General features: G+C 35.7%; 1 long non-coding RNA gene across 10 annotated transcripts; it reads right to left on the bottom strand.

Annotated features, from left to right (window-relative positions):
• Positions 1 to 4,091: 4,091 nt before the first annotated feature.
• LOC110776786 (uncharacterized) lies at positions 4,092 to 7,691 on the bottom strand. Of its 10 annotated transcripts, none has more exons than XR_008919883.1 (9): positions 7,563 to 7,691; positions 6,841 to 6,951; positions 6,372 to 6,497; positions 6,196 to 6,285; positions 5,931 to 6,105; positions 5,764 to 5,838; positions 5,453 to 5,541; positions 5,216 to 5,354; positions 4,102 to 4,593 (listed from the first exon to the last, which is right to left on the bottom strand). It is a non-coding gene; the product is annotated as an uncharacterized lncRNA (long non-coding RNA). The 10 variants fall into 10 exon arrangements; XR_002530251.2 differs by lacking the exon at positions 6,841 to 6,951 and adding an exon at positions 7,344 to 7,428 and having other exon boundaries at positions 7,563 to 7,658; XR_008919880.1 differs by having other exon boundaries at positions 4,092 to 4,593; positions 6,372 to 7,428; positions 7,563 to 7,675.
• Positions 7,692 to 12,033: the final 4,342 nt, after the last annotated feature.

The raw sequence follows: 12,033 nt of genomic DNA, 5'->3' as shown, positions 1-12,033 counted from the left end.
AACTATTCTAAATTGGTCATACTAGTCACTTGGAGTACCTGCATTGCATAAAATATATATTCTATGCATTCACCCATTCGTATGCTAAAACGAATGGCCCATGTTAATATGCAAGTATTTACGTGAATTAAAATTCACGTTCACATAAACGCGTCCTAAAAGATTAATCAATTTCCAAATTATTAATCCTTAGACTTTATTCTAATTAAAATGAATTTAATTAAAAATAATGCGACCTACGAAAATAATTAAAAATAATTATTTCATTTTAATTTCATTTAGTGGCTCCCACTCAAACCAATAATTATTCCGGATAATTAATTATGAAATATTAAATTAAAAATCGCGGCCCGGCCCAAGCAAATAAAATATTAAACTAAATATCCCGTTAGCCCAAATTAATGCAAATATACGAAGCCCAACGAATTAAACGATTTTTAATAAAAAAAAGTCCAATTGCTAAATCGGGCTAGGCTTGTGCCCAGCCCCACCTTGCGTGAGGCCCAAGAGCACACGAGCAAAGCTCGCGCACCCCCAGCAAAGTCCCCGCAGCTATGCTGCCCCTGCGCTGCGTGTTGTGCATCGTGTGTGTGCTAGACGTCGCAAGGCTTGCGCCTCGCTTCGTAGCAGCCCCGCAAGCTCCCTCACCTGCCCCTTCCTCGCCTAGCGCGCACGAGGCACGCAGCACAGCTGCTGCTGCCCGTGTCGCGTGGCTCGGCCTGAGCGCAATGGCCTCGTCTGGCTCGACGAGCCATACTTCCATCATGCTCATGTTCGTGTTTTTGGTTCGTAATACGGACCAACTTAATTAAAATTAAATTTAATTCACGAACTTGCATTAATTTTATTTTTCAAAAAGTTACGATTTTTATTTTCGAAAAACAACGATTTTTAACGATTTAATAAACTTTAACGACAATCCAATTTCGTAAAATTATTAAATCAAGGGCTAACAATATTCAAACTTTTATGAACGAACCAATCAACATTAAAGTTTGAACTTTTAATTAATAAAATCCGAAGCTTTAAATCGTTCATAAACAATTAAATTTCATATTATTAATAATTTGGTTTAAGTGCGATTAAAATTAACGAAACCATTCAAACTTTTAATCCAATAATTTTTAAAATTAGCCACTGACCCATGAAATTATACCCCCTTCCCCAATTAACCGAATTATTAAACCAAAATTAATTAAAATTCAATTAGGGATGCAAATTTTACGAATTGGGGAAAGGCAAAATTAGGGTTTATACTTATCGGAAAAATCTGAAATTTTTACCATATATCAAGCAGGTACCCAGAAACGTTGTGTCAAAATTTCAAGCATTACCGAGTAGATTAGGTCGACCTTTTAATTGAATTACTGTCCGACACTTTTAATTTTTAATAAAAAATTAACAAAACGCCCAAAAAACGATACTTCGAGGCCTGTTTTCGCAATTCTATTCGCATGAGTTGATCTTAGAAAATCGTTTTCCATCAGATTAGGGTTTTAAAAATCAAAAAAACGATGATTTTTAATTTCGGACCTGATTATACGCAATTCATCCAATAATTCGTAAACAATTCCGAAAAATCAACAAAAAATCCAAAATTTCGACAGATGCAAAAACAATAATAATCATGCTAATTCATGCTTTGAATAAATAAGGCTCTGATACCACTGTAGGGGAATACAGTTAAACATAATAACATGTGCGGAACAATCCCCAAAGCCAGGAAACATGTATAAAGCACAGATTAAGCAAACTTACATTCGAAGCGTGTTTTCCACAATAATTTGTCAACGAACACGAACAAAGAACTCCACTTGTCGTTCCTCTACTTGGTTCACCGACATGATCAGATCCGTCTTGATAATCGTAGCTTAGACAATTGATCAAGATACTTTGCTTTTGGGAAGAACTCACTTTGGAGGCACAGAGAGAATTAGGGTTCTCTGTGTCTCTAGGGTTTGAGTAATATAAATTGTGCTTAGTTGGAAACTAGGTTGTAAGGTTATTTACATAACCTTACTAACCGACCAAGCTAAGAAGGAAGGCCGGCTAGCAAGCCGTGCACGCCAAGCAACACGGACCGCACGCCCGCGCCCAGCGAGACACTGCAGGCCGAAGCCCACAGCGCGCGCGCCGAGCAGCTGGGCCGTGGGCCTGCTCACTCGTTGCTGCGATGCGCTGTTGCGTGCTGTTGCGTGCTCGCGCCCAATGGGCTGGCCTTGCTCGCCTTTGCTCGCGAGCTTGCTGGCTCGTTGGGCCTTGCACGCTTACGTGCTTGGCTCGACGGGCCGGCAACTCCGATGCCTTTCGTATTCGCGATTTAATATATTTCTGATATATTATTTATCGTTTCGTATACGACGAATCACCGTCGTACGATACGATTTATTCGTGTCGCCCAGCTTACGAATATTCGCGATACGATATACGATTCCGACAAAGGTCGTATCGTATAATACGTTTCCAACTAATTCCCGAAAAGCTATTAAATGAATTTCCGATTCATTTAATCCGGTGATCAGTTATGTGTCATTGGTGTGATCTTGTAGGTTCAGTCAAGAGTAAGTTGTGAGTTCAATATCCATTAGAACGCACTGATCGGAAGCATTGCTCCAGCTAGCTGTTCCGATCACTTGATCTCACTGAATTAATTGTTCGCAATTAATCTGAACCTTGGTATTAGACTTAATGCACCTTGGGTGAAGGACATATTTCCTTCATATAGCCCATGCCCGAGCCATCTGTTTAATCCCCTCTCTCTGTCAAACTTAACTCCTTTGTGCTCTGACATTGATGTAGTCTTTCAGCGATTCAACTGACTTATCAGCAGGCTTGAACACCAGTTGAACTTGTTTCAACTCCAGCCTTTGAACAACCATTTCATCCTCATAACCCGATGTTTTAGTGCATTAACCATTTAATTCATTCTGCATAACAAGAACGGAGACTAAAAGTAAGGCAGCAAATCAAATTTTATGAACATAAAAGTAAAAGCTACAAGCACACGTATTGTATAAACCATGGTTCTTATCAGATGTAGTATTCACAGGCAGTAATATGTTTTCATGTGTACGTATGGTATGCTTGAGAAAAAGGAATAGAGTGCTCATAATGCGTTCTAAAGCAAATAATTTCCAACTTTGAGTTAACAGTCCCAAGACTATTCTTTAGCAGCATATACAGAGTATATTATCCCTCAACTCACACCAGTAATCTATTGTTCCATCCTCTTGAAGATAACAGTAAGGCCAATGTACCTTGTATAGGTACTTAAGGATCTTAAAGGCACAAATATAATTCAAAACTAACAGAGCATACTTTGGGGTTTGATATGCTGAAGAGACCGTGTGCTAAAGTTACTGCAAGCTACAACAGATGCTCTGATGAACAAATTTCCATCTCAACATCCAATTCTTCTGACATGGCAACCATGGTAATTTCCAAAACAACTGATCCCAGTCGGATTTCACCATTGTCAAGATGTTGGGAAGCAATGGCCCAACAGATTCGGGAAGAGGGCCCTTCACTAAAATTATCAGCAATGACAAGACAACATCAGAACTCTACAGGACACAAAGTTGCAACACCAGAATAACATAACATAATGGATCATAATTCAAATTCTAGTTAAGAGTTTAAATATATAAAACATAGCTAATTTGTTAATGCGTATTTACAGCAGGAGAAATCAAGTAAGTCCAGGAAAAGAAAAAAGAAAGAAAGAGTTCATGAATAAGATTAATCATAGGCAACTACACTGTCACACTACTACAAAAAAGGGCATAGAGTACTGTTGAAATATACTTTATAGGACGCCTTAGAGGCGTTCTCCAACTCAGCGCACTATAAAGCTTATAAAACGGGTAAAAGAAGCGTTTTATATACCTAGTCATAAAGTACAGTGATAAGAGATAAGCGTCCTCTATTCCCTTCCTAAAATCAGAAAATGAAGAAGGAATATAAAACGGTTAACGTACATAACCGTCTCTTATACTCTATAATAAAGCGCGTCTTCCGTACATAACCGTCCTCTATTCTTCCTGCTAAATATTGAGATACAGAACACCTTTCTTACGTAGGCGTACTATATACTTCCTGTTTAATATTAAAATAGAAAGCAATTTCCTTACACAATATTCTACCCCTTTTTTAAAAAATATATTATTCAAAAATAGCAGTTCACACATCCCTAAAATAGGATATTACGATCCTAGCTCCGTAAACCAAATCTAAATGGATAAAATAAAAATGATATCCACACAATCTTTCCAAAAATAATTTCCTTCAATAACAAAATACTATTGTTCATACAATAACAAAATCCTATACAAGGTACAGCAAAAAAAAATACCATTCCGATGTCAATAATAAAAAATAAAAAAAATAAAATCAAAGATCTTCTATAGCGGCAGCAACAGGTGACTCTGCAGCGGCAGCAACCGGAGCTTCTGCAGCAACAACAACTGGAGCTTCTGCCGCAACAAGGCAGTTCGTCTGCAGGAGTAAACTGAGGTAACAGGGCAGTTCGTCTGCAGGAGTGAACTGAGGTAACCGACCATCCCCTTGAGCTAGCTTAAGAGCTTTGTTAAAATACTACAAGACAAGTTAAAATGTAATTAAGAGTAATAAGTTTAACACTAAATAATGGGTATATATACCAAAATAAAAATTAGAGGAAGAATAACATAGATCCTAATGTCATAAGTGTGCACTGGGATTGTAATGGATCGTACTTATGGTCCACCTGTCCAAATGGTTTACAGGAGAAGGCACAAGTCCAGACAAACAACAACAGCAACAGACTTGCAGGGAGGTGCGTGCAGACAGACAGGCTAGGCGTTTGGAATTCTGGTAAGTACCAATAAGGCAATAAGGCAATAACTGAAAACGAAGGTGGTGCAGTACTCCGTAGTTGGATTCTCACGAGTCAAGAAGACCTTTGTATGGGGAACCTTAAGTAATCTAGCTGACTATTTAGTTTCCACATTCATTGATTTGTAGATTTACTAGCAGTTTCTGCACACTTTCCTTAGGGGAAGAGTGGAAGCAGTTTCCTAGCCTTGGTCTTTAGCTTGAGATCTGAGGAAATACTAGCACTCTGCTTTCCCCTGGGTGCTTAATGTAGATATAATGTCACTTACTAGAAGGGTTTTTTTTATAAGTATAGTGTAACTAAATGTTTTGGTTATTGGGCATGTAAGAGACGGTGACAAACCTGTAAGAAATGACAGACAAGCTATATTCTTATTATCTTCCTGGGTTAATCGAGCAGGACTTTCAGAACAGGTCTGTTGACACTTAGCACGGTCAAGAACACCAGTGGAAACCCTGTTGGTTAACCAAGTGAGAGCAACCTAAACAAAAATAAGCGCACATACAGAGAGAGCAGCGGTCAACGCATGTCGTTAAACAACTAAAAAATACACAGATTGCAGAGGAATGGATAACTTACTGCAAGCGGTAAACCCCATAAACCAGCCGCGTATTTCAAACAGGTCACAGGGTCATATTTAGACAAAAGAATACCGAATAGTGATGCTCCTGCAATTTGCAAATATATAAATAAGGCTGTAAAATCCGGAAAGATGTTTTATGTTTGTGATATTTACATGTGGGTGAATTGTAGCAGAAGCTAATAGCAAAATGTAGATAGGTACACACCCAAATACAAATTCAGGCTGGAAAATCAGCTGCTTAAACAACATGGTTGGGTGAACACCACAAAAAAGCAAAGCTAAGTACACAAGAAGCACAATTTATTACCTCACACAGAAGATCAATTCGATTGATAGCAGCATTAGCATAAGCAAGTGCAATAGGTCGATTGGTCCCAGCTAGCTGCGCATGACATGATGCCTACATTAGACACTAAATTCCTAGGGGGAAAATGAAAGCAAGAGAATCCAGGATGGAACATAAAACAACATTACCAGTACAAGCCAGTCACGCTCCATGGCTACGCCCAAAGCTAACCCACATTCGCTCAATTGCACTCGCAAAAACAAGAATAATAAACCACGGGCGAAGTAGAACAGATGACACAGCAGCAGACCGAACTTGATGAGCATGAATAATCATTGCCACAGACATCAGCTGGGAAATTGCCTACCATATGAAGTGACTCTTAGAAAGATGAGAAAGTGATACAAAATAGCATATTGATTATTGAATGAAATAAGATTATAAGAGGATTACCTGGATAAAGCTTAGAAAATTAAATGCATGCACTCTGGGGTAATGATCCATAAGTTTTCGAACTAATGGCCCTCCAAGAATAACTGCAAGCTGTCCACAATTTAAATAAATTAGGGGTTAGAACTACATTTTATCACAACGTTGCATGCTCAACTAGTTTTAGAGGACAAAGCCACCTTAGTAAAAAAAGCTCATGACTGCAACAAGAAGAAGGCTTGGATGGATCATTGCAATAGCAGCTGGCCAAGCAAAATTCCATAGTTGTTCCACAAAGTTCCCCACTAAACAACTAGCATATAATGCTGAAATAAGCATAAAACAAAAGTTAGAGACCACAAAAACAAGAACCAGGTTATGTTCATATTCAGTGACCATTCTGCAAAATTTAAGCCTATTATAAGACAGTCACATACGAGTTTCTTTAACATCCATTCATTTTCCTTGTCTCATTTTCTTAGCAGGTTGAGCAGAACTTACAGACTTACAAAAGGTCGAACATTTCAATCCATTAACACATTTACCAAAAGGTAGAAACAATCAAAATTCAAACAAAGAAACAAGACAACAGGAAAGGGTGCACAGCCCGCACCCGAACAAACACAACAACACCCAAGCTGCAGTAAGTGGCTCAACACGAACAAGCACCTGCATAAAGAAGATCTGCAGCTAGCAAGTACTCTCCACAGCAACAACAGCACAGCAGGATATAACAGAGCAGCAGAAACACTGGAACTGCCAGCCAACAAAGAAAAGAAGCTGCAACATACAGAAAGGAGTAGACCCCAACAGATAAGACCTTCAACCAGACTGTAAGAACAAAAGAAAACAGCCCCTGCAAACATCAAAAACAGAACATAGCACCCTATCCAGATACAACCAGAATTGAACTCAGCCTGAAACCAGCAAACAAATGCAAAGCTACAACCTACACTTAGCCTAGCAGAAGCAAGCCAAGCTCCCAACAAACCCGATGCAATTCAGGCATTATAAAAACTTTGTTAAATGCTCAATGTAATACAGTAATATAAATCAGAATTATATCGAAAATTTGCCAGAAACACTAATTAAAAATTACTCCAACAAAGTAAATCAAAATCTCACTACAAAATCACGAATTAAAATTGAGAGCAAAAAGTTGAATTTGGAACCTCATATGAAGCAAGGTGAGTTTTTCGGCATTATTGAGACCTAAAAATAGGATTTTTCCCACAGTCCAATTGAAGAAAGAATACCCTAGGACAATCCACACCAATTCAATTCAAACAAAAACCAAAGAAATCCCAGGCGCAAGAATCAAAAGCATGAAACCCCCAAAACATAAAAATACAATCAGATTTAGTTTGAGAAGAAGAAGTAAAAAAACTCACCAGGGTTTTCGATCTTGAGGGATTCTGGGATATGCCGCCTAATAAAATCTTGTTTTGGTAATTTTTTTCTCTTAAAAATGATTGTTTGATTTTGTTAAGTGAGATATTGATTTTGGAAAAAAAATAAACGTCAGCCGATTTTTAAATTAAAGTTTATTTTTTTATTGTAAAATAAATTTGTAAAAGAATACAAAGCGGGTATCTAGAATACAGCTGTATATTTTATTACATATTTTAAATTTAATATATTTTTTTTATTATGGTAAAGAATATAAGACGGTTAGGTAAGGTAACCGTCCTCTATTCATTTTCTCATATAACCGTTATAAGAGAAATGCGTTCTCTATACTCCTAGACAACGCTTAACAAACTTAACCGTTCTTTATTCAGCGTTTTCTATTCCCTATTTTGTAGTAGTGTCATCAATCTGTCATCAATGACCTTTTATGGAAGGCCACTAAGCAGTGCCCTCTCACCACCACACCCCAAATGAAGAACTGAATTCTCCAAATCATGTTAGCTCCTTCAAGGGACGCTCAGCATGCTTCACATATCTCGTCATGTTTAATTTACACCAATGAAAAACAGAATAAAACCTAGAAAGCAATAATGGAACGTGGTGGGATTCCATATTGATCATGAAATAAAAGTGGTGTCAACGCATCAACTTCAAGGCCATTCACTATTTCTTCTGAATTTAAAACAAACATCGACCAGGAGCTCCTGAATATTATATAAGAACTGGACAATAAAGAAGTAAAGGGATTTGCTTGGAGTAATCTAAAGCAACAACATTGTGAAAAATTCTATGAATTTCCTCCTAAATGCCACATTTCTACTAGTATGATTAGTGGCATATTTCTGAAAATTTATATGTGTCGCACCCTTAAGAAAGAAAAAAAAAAAAAGGTCCCCCTTCATATAAATTGGTGGCATATTTCTTGTCCTCTTGATGTACATAAAAGTCACAATATTTTGGAAGTTAATGCTAATAAGGCGACTAAAAGACCTGGATAGTGAAACCAATTCGCTAATGCTCACACTTTAACATTATTGCTGATGTCAATTTAACAGCCCGAATGTGTAGAAAAAAGTGACCCTTAGATGTGCATCTTCATGTGTGGATACATGTTTTAGTGTGAGAGAAACTTATTCAACCCTAATATGGCTAAAAACCAGGTAGAAGAAGAGAACCATGATCAAATATCTGGATAATACATCAGATACAGTTTCTATATATTGAAAACTCTTTTCAAAGGTATTCATAAGTATATAAAAAAAATATAGATGTTAAGTGTATATTCCTCACATCTTGAAGCAAGGTATTATATCCCAATACTGATTTTCGGTTTTCTATCACAAAAGTTTCTCAAGTAAATAGTAACACTCATATTACATTATAACTTCTTACAAATTGGTTACATAAAACCAAGGCTGCTTCTCTACAACACTTCCTTGTTAATTACCAATTTCCTTTCACTGTTCTACCATCAGTTTGTATCTAGATATGCTAGAATTACTCTTGAAGACATTAAAAAAATGATTATTAATCACAAGAGTGGCATATTAACTACTATCTTTTTCCTCTACTTCTTTCGCATTTCAGTCATCTTATTCTTCTATCCCCTTGGTCCAGAATTAAATTAATCATTAACTATGTTTTATAACTTTAACAAATTTGTAGATCAAAACCATAGGGTAAAGAAACCCATCACAACATTGCATAGAATGAATGATACATATAGGACAGGGACCCTAATTAGTAGAAGGAACCACTACAGACCACAAATTTGGGAATTATATCCCAAAATTATCAGCAATGTAGGCAATTATTAAGTATATAATAATAAGTTTTTTTTATCAAATACAGGATTTAAATAAAATCATAATAAAAATCACAGCTTCAATAAAAACACTATCGTACCGGATTATTAATGTACTCTACCTTGAGATCCTTCAAAATCCTCCTGTATTGCATCCCCTTAAAACCTAAAAATTAAAATAGATCAAGTCAGATATTCAGCTAGAATCATCAAATATAAATTAAGAAAAAAAATACCAAATTCAACAAAAGTAAACGAGCATATCGCAATTAAACTGCAATTTACACATGCCAAATCGCAAATTCTCAATTGATAAACCTGTAAAATGCAAATCACAACACTAACATCCAAATCCTCCATAATTGAATTTTGTCGTTAGTAAAGATTTTCCAGAGATGACACTAGCAAAACCGCAGGTGAACTCGGCAAATTTGGATTGAAGGGAACTCGATCGATGATTTTAGTTTGAAGGGAACCCTTAAAAATTTTGATTTGAGGTATTGGGAATGAAAGTTTTAGTTTAGCTTTCCAGAGAAAATTTTGGGGAGTTGAGATGAACCGCAATAGTATCGTGGGTGGTAAATGGGATTTTTTGTGTGTGGGTTAGATTTACGGAATACTCTGCAGGTTTCAACAGCACGTTTATAAAAAACGTTGTATTATACTAATTTTAGCAGGTATGAGTAATTATTTGATTATAACAACAGTGTTTATTCATAAACGCTGTAAATTAGGTGCTGTTAATTACTCATTTTGTTGTAGTGTGCATGTTCGTTCGTCGGTCCGCTCGCCGGAATTCCACCCTCCTTTGTCTCTGTTGTTTGTGTTAATAACCTTGTTTTCGATGTTGGTGATGTTGCTCTACTCTCACTCTCTGTACCCCTTTATCTCTCCTCTCTGCTGCCAAACTCGACGGAGCGCTACCTCCGCGGTTTTATCGGAGCTGCTACTGATGCTCCCTTCAAAGTTGTTGTCATTGTTGATCTTGTTCTTATTAATTGCATCTCTGCCAAGCTATTTCTCAAATGGTATGAATCCAAGCCAAATTTACTTTTATTTTAATTGAGCCAATTCAATGGTAACAACTTTGTTATAGAAATTTGGTAGATTTCTCATTTTGATGATACATAAACGGTTTCAAAAGTTTTAATTCCAATTTGATTTTTACTTAAAAGAGGAACAAATCGTGTTTTATGATTAGTTTTGAAATAGATTTTTAAAATCAAGTAAAGAATTCAATAAAGTTTCTAGTTCGATTTGAGTAAGTAGTTTATTGATTTGTGTCTTTATTTGTTGAGATGAATTGTTGAAGAATGGTTGAGGAGAATTAAATTATGGAGTTAAGCGGGGATTAATGATCAAAATCAATAGTTCTTGGGATGTATGAGGTGGTGATTGAAGGTAAATTGTCCAACCATCTTCATTGTTTGAAACTAGATTTTGTGTTTTAAGTATAACAAGCATTATGTATATATGTATATATGAACTTGAATTTGTGTTATGCAAATAAATTGTGTTGCTTGATAAATCTTTAGTGATTTAATGTAATGGTTTTGTAGTTTTGATTTGCAAGAAGGAAACTGTTCTGGATTTTCAAATTATTATAAGAAAGTCACAAATGTGTGTCTTTAGAAGTTGTGTATCTAGAGACCTTGATGTAAAGGATTTAAGAAGAGTCATACAATTGGAGGTTGAATTAGGATTGAGTATGCTTATGTCTAAAAAAAGGCCAAACTCACGAAGTCAATTAATAGAGTGTTTAAGGTATAAGTATCACGGATTTTTCTAGATCAAGAGTTTAGTAGAACATGTATAATAAAAGTTATGTTTTAATTCAATCTAGGACGAGTCTTTTTCAAGAGGAGTTTACAATCTTTCCAGTAAATCATCTTATTTTCAATTCTTTATAGAAAGTTTCTTGTTTCCTTAAACTTATCAATTATGAAATTAAACTAAATTGAACATCGATTAGTGTTTTTAATGAATCTTGAATGAGTCATTTCAAGGGTTTAAAATCATTCTTAACAAGCCATCTTTATTTTGAATTTCCTAAAAGCCACATGTTTTTCTTAAATCTTTGAATTATGGAACTTAAACTAGGTTTGCACAGTATTAAAATATTTTAAAGAACTTAAGAGTTAATTGGAACGATTATACTAAAGATGTTTTTCATTTCGTTATGAGTTCCTTAAATGAGAATAGTTGCAAATAAAGAAATCTTCAACAAGTTTTAAAAAAGAGTTTATTGTAAAGAGTAAATGACATACTTTAAAATAAGTAATCAAGTTTTTGTGTTCTATAACTCATGACTCTGAGATAAAACTAGTAGGCATTAACATGAATATTAAAGTTATTTTTGAATTTCTGAGTTTTTATGTAAATGTTTATAAACCACATTTCAGGCACACTAAGCTTACATAGTTGAACTTAATAATAAATACTTAAAACAAAATTAAAATATTAATTACATTAAATTGGGGAACATAATGGTCTTAAGATAGGAGTATGGGTTCTCATAAATTGTCTAGTGGTAAATAAAGTAATTGTCTAATGAGTCTAAATCAAGGTATCGGTTGTGTGAAGCGTCTATGTTTATGGTAATTAGAATTTAGGAAGACAATAAGTTGGGTTAAAGACAATTGTGTCGA

The sequence above is a fragment of the Spinacia oleracea genome, chromosome 4, assembly GCF_020520425.1.
Source record: "Spinacia oleracea cultivar Varoflay chromosome 4, BTI_SOV_V1, whole genome shotgun sequence".
NCBI classification, from domain to species: Eukaryota; Viridiplantae; Streptophyta; class Magnoliopsida; order Caryophyllales; family Amaranthaceae; genus Spinacia; species Spinacia oleracea.
This window is presented reverse-complemented; position numbering and strand designations above follow the sequence as displayed.